Consider the following 5,433-nt stretch of genomic DNA (forward strand, 5'->3'; position numbering starts at 1 on the left):
GTTGAGGCTACAGGTTTGAGACTCATGGGCATTTTTGACGATGAGGCTTAAGTCTCTTGTGTGCTGGTGGCCTGCTGATGTTATGGCATTTTTTGAGCATGTAGCTTTCTCCCTTTGGTCGATGAGGAGTTGTCAAGGTTGAGGCTTTTACTTTGAGTTCCTTTTTAGAGATAGATGGATGCGCTTGGGGGACTTCTTCAGGAATAGCTATTAATTCCGAGGTTTTGGCATTGGACTTTGTTGGTGAGGATGGAGTTGAAGGGGTAGATGCTTTGTCGGAGGTCATTGATGCAGATGGTAGGTCTTTGACTTGAGAGGCTTTTGAGGAAGAGGCTTGGAGCTTTTTGTTCTCATCATCATATAGGTCCTTCAATGTTGGAGTCGCTTCCTTGCAGTAGTATGGTATTATCAACTTTGTGTCGTTGACCATCACAACTATTAACAATCCTAAAATGGGATTGATCATGGTGATAGAGATAGATTAAGCAACATAATTAAGGTGGATTAAACCACACTAAAAACTGCATGAGAGAGAGAGAGAGAGAGAATGCACACTCAACGCTCAATTCTATTGCATATCACAAATGAACCATACAATGATATAGGCTTTCTAGCCTTATCCCAGTTTACACATCATCATCCATGTGCAACTCTCTTTTCCACTCTTTTGATTCAGCACTCACACACCATACAATATTACATGTGGCATTTTTACCTTACCACAATATCTTGCACCTCTAGGGTGCATTCACACACTCAACCAAATAACACATTCATTTTACATTGCACATTTCAACACCCCTGCTCAATGTAAACTTGGGTGTGTGCATAAAATATCTCCAATCAATTTGATCACTCACCTCTCACCTCCAACCAATTTGGCATTCCCAATCTCAACACTCCCCCTCAATGCAAATTGGAGTGTTCAACAAGTGTGTGTGCATGTGCCTAGCCAACGTAGACACGAAGTCCATTTTGAACGGACTTGTTCACAGCGGAACCACTGAGTCCAATTTGAACATAGAAGTTCGCAACCCATGAAGTGCACCACCTATGCGTGCACAACTCAATGCACACCACATTACAAACTGTTTCGAGCACCCATGGGCTCGAGCAGGGGACCCTCATAAAATCTAGGTGAGAGAAAATACAACCATTCTTTGTGTGTAAGCAAGGGCAGGGTACCCACAAAATCCAAGTGGTCAAAAATACCACGGCTTTCATAAAGCCAATATTTGCCTGATATTTTAAGGCTAGAGAAGTGCATATGTGTGAACTTATCTTTTTTTAAGGGAGAATTACAACTTGAGTTCAACACCAAGCTTGCTGTGTAGATGGACCCTTTAAATGACTGAGAGTTCAACTTATCTTTAAAAATACTTTCACTTCAAAATTAACGTTCTAGATGTTTGCATTCACCATTTATCCCTCTGGAAATAGCATTTTACTCCCTTTTGCAGTCTGAAACCTTCATGTTAGGTGATAGGATCACATAATTCTAGCTCTTTTTCAATGCTTGCACCTTTGTGGAGTTATCTTTAGCAGGTTTGGGACCCACACGTCTTCTTCTTGGAGCTTTCTCTAAGCTTCAATGGCGACCTTAGACTCAGCTTTACATTGCTAAGTGCTGTGAGTGCTATGTTTCTAATTGGTTTAGACTAGACGGAGTGTTTGGGACCCCCAATTTTAGTTGTGATGGCAACTATAGTAGCCATGGCAGGCATTGTGTCCTCAACTACTCCTACATCTTCTAAGGTTTGTTCATTCAAGCTTGCGGTGCTTCCCATCCGTGCAAACTTCATTGTAGCCGTTGTTGCCATGGCCGTTCTTGCTTATTATAAAGATTCAACATTGCTGCTACCTTATAGTAGCACCTTTGCTACCTTCTAGAACTGCTTCCATTAGTTTGCTTTGCAGAAGACTTACATTCGTTGTTTCATGCTTCTTTGTAACCTTCCATCTAAGATTCTGATAGCCATCAGTATAGCCATTGTGAGCTCCCATGATTAAGCTCATATGCAACTCCTCAATGTAAATTCTTATCTTCTTTCTACATGCATATCACTCCGTCACTTAGATGGCCGTACTGAGCTTCACCTTGAGCTTTGTATTATGCAGCTACTTTAGTTGCAAACCACAGCCTCCACTATATCCTTTCCACAAGGTTCTTGTAGCAATTTACTTGGCTACTGTGTGAGATCTTTTTGAGCTCTCTTGTAGGTTGGTTTTCTTTACCTCTGCACCTCCCTTTTGAGGTCTCCTTGACCAGCAATATGGACGTCTCTGTGAGTTCTGAAATTTGCTTGTTCTATCCTTAACAAGCATTCTTCAAGGGTGCTCTCTCTGAAAGGCTTTCAAGACTTTCGTGCAAAATCAATTATGAAAGCCTTTAATGGCCTCCACCAAACTTCACCCACCTTTCATGAGCATATTACCAAGCTCAACCCCTTCCCCGGTGAGCTCATACTTGCTGAAAACTCCATTTTCAGCTTCCATGATGATGAGTAGGCTTTCCATGTTGCAAAACTCCCATTTGCAACTCTCTTGGGCAGCTTCTATACAACCTCCTTGTTGCAAATCTTCTCCCAAACTTGAGAATAGTAGCTCTAAATCTCTCTCAAATCCCCACAAATGCAAATCAAAATGATAATATGAGTGTGCTAATTCTTTTTCATAATAAATTAAAAATAATGCTTAATCAATGAACTCATAACCAAGAAAACTATACATAAATATTCACCATTACGAAGAGTCCACCCAAGGTCTAATACCATGTTAACAATCCTAAAGTGGGGTTGATCATGGTGATAGAGATAGATTAAGCAACATAGATTAAGGTGGATTAAACTACACTAATAACCCATTCATTTTACATTGCACATTTCAACAATGATGACCCTATCGCTAGTAAAGCACAGTGGTGCCTGGGCAACAATAGTCCGTTTATGCCCCAAGATCAAATCTGCTTCCAACACATACTCACAAAAAACTTGCAAGTAAGGGGATTAGATTCTATATACATTGTTTGTTCAAAGTACCCCAAACATGGTGCCATGTTCATGTCTTTTGTGAATGGAATTCTTTTAGGATGAGTCTTAAGTGTTGGGTTGACCTAACAAATCCCATAGCTTGAGGGTCATGAGATTGTGTTCTCATTGTGGGGATAAAGCTGTGTTTGGATTGTGTTGATTTTATTTAAAGTTCAAATCCAACCACAACTCTTGGGATATTCTAAGTAAGATATTGGGAGTTCTAGCTCCTCCAAGGTCTCTTCCTCTTGTAGGAGAATTTTCACAATGCTTGCAAGAGCGTTCAAGGTGACTGTTTGTATGGATTCATCAATTGAATACCACGAGTCACGTGCCCAAGTTCCACCAAGAATGATATCATATTGGGATTGAATGGAATTAAAATTCCACAATTTGATTGATTGTTTGAGTAGCATAGCTAAAGCAACCTGGAACTTCAATGTTTTCTCCATTGGCACCTAGTCTCGCAAGAGAATTTCCTTTAGGGATGATTGCAGGTTGGTCTAATGATACCCAAGTGTCTATTGTTACAAGTTTATGGCTTGCTCGAGTGCGCGTTTGCGCTTAACCTTATTTCCCACAGGGAAAACTAACCATACCATGATAGAATCCTCAAGCGGAACCATGGAAGTTTTAGTTTTTGTTTCATCTTCAGTTCCCGTTTCGGTTTCATATTCCCATTCACTTTCATCCTTTTCTTGGATCTCAGCTTTTTCAAGTGTGCCCAATGTGTACAATGGTACCTTGGATCCACTGACCACTTTAACTGAGGTCTATTTAGAAACTTGCGAATCCTTACAGTCATGTTCTATGTAGCTCTTGAGATCTCGGCAACTCATGGTGGTTAGGCTTTAAAGGTGCAAGGGCTGAAGCTATGCTAGCTTCACCACCACGAGAGAAAAGCACTTCTCTAAATGAGGATTTGAGAATCTGCTTAAATTTCGTAAGGGATTCATCAAATTCTTCATGTGCTTTTTCAATTACATCATTCATGCAATCTTCCCCTGATGACTCTTCTTGGCTTATTGAGTTCATTTATGTAGAGAGTGCATCTTCCTCTTGAAAGGAGAAGCAATACTCCTCTGGTTTTTGTATTTTGGTTTCTTTTTTAGGTTTGACATTATGAGTTTTAATTACAATCGGTGATCCTGTTTGACACTCACAACACAATGCTAAGCATGCTCTCCTGAGCTTGCTTTTTGCATTCCTCAATGTTATCCTCATATGTTATGTGATCATGATTTTCAATTTCGGGTGGTTAGGCGGGTTCTAGTTTCTTGATTGGATTGTGAGGAGTACTGAGTGATGAGTCAGATCTTGTTTCCTCCTCACTAAGTGATTTGCTAGAACTTGTTTCATCTTCTAACTTTCCTTGGATCGTTAGGTTTTCATTATGTTCACCCATGCGACGAGAACGGACTTTCTTTCGGGCTTTTGTATCATGTGTCGCACATGTGGGTTCTATGGTTTTAGGGGTAGCCTTTGAGGTGGATGCATTCACATCATGTGTAGATTTTGGCTCTTCAAGGGTTAGGTCCTCCACAAGCTCCTTTCTCTTGTCCTTTATTTTAACCTTAGTTTTGACAGTTTGTTGGCCCTTGTTTTTCTTGGGTTTGAAGGTTTTGCATCCTCTGTTGATTTCTGTTTGAAAAGGTGATCTTCTACACATTTTGAAGTGTGTTATTTTGCATTCTTTTTTACTATTTCTGATGCCTTGGCTTGTAGGCATGTAAGCACATTCAAGGGTACCATGGACAATTGCCCATTTTGCACACTCAAGATGTTAAGATTTGTATTCTGTGAGATAGGTTGCATTGAAGCAACTTGCCTTAGGCAATCTTGGAATATGTGATTGATGCCACATTGTTCACATATGGGTTGCAAAGTGTCAGTGAATGTGGGCATGGAAGTATTCCAAACTGTGCAGTCTACCACTTTGTGTGGTCCACAACACTGAAGTGTTTGATTAAATGTGATGTCTGAGTAGTTTCTACCCTTTGGGCTATTTCTGTTTGAGGCAAGGACAGTTGTAGTATTAATGTAACTGTAGGTGAATTAGGACATTGAGATATGTCGTGACCCAAAACTTTTCAATGTTTATAGAATTGAAAGATAGGCTTAGGGTACACACATTGGGGATTGGGGTGGCAGTGGTGGCAATGAACATAAGGCATTAGGTCCACCACTTTGAGAGAGGCATCAAGGATGTTTTGTCTTGAGGGAGGTCATTCTCTCTTGGATATTTCGGTTTAAGGCTTTTAAGAAAGGCTGTGTAGAATTCAAGGAATGACAATTTCGAGATCAATTTTTCTTTAGCCTTTGCTTCACTTTGTGTAGATGAGGAACATCTTATATCGTGATCATCCTTCATCATGTTGTCATCTAAACGTATTTCTTCTTTACA

This window comes from Cibotium barometz, chromosome 61 (genome assembly GCF_041138505.1).
Source record: "Cibotium barometz isolate CiBa-2024 chromosome 61, ASM4113850v1, whole genome shotgun sequence".
NCBI classification, from domain to species: domain Eukaryota; kingdom Viridiplantae; phylum Streptophyta; class Polypodiopsida; order Cyatheales; family Cibotiaceae; genus Cibotium; species Cibotium barometz.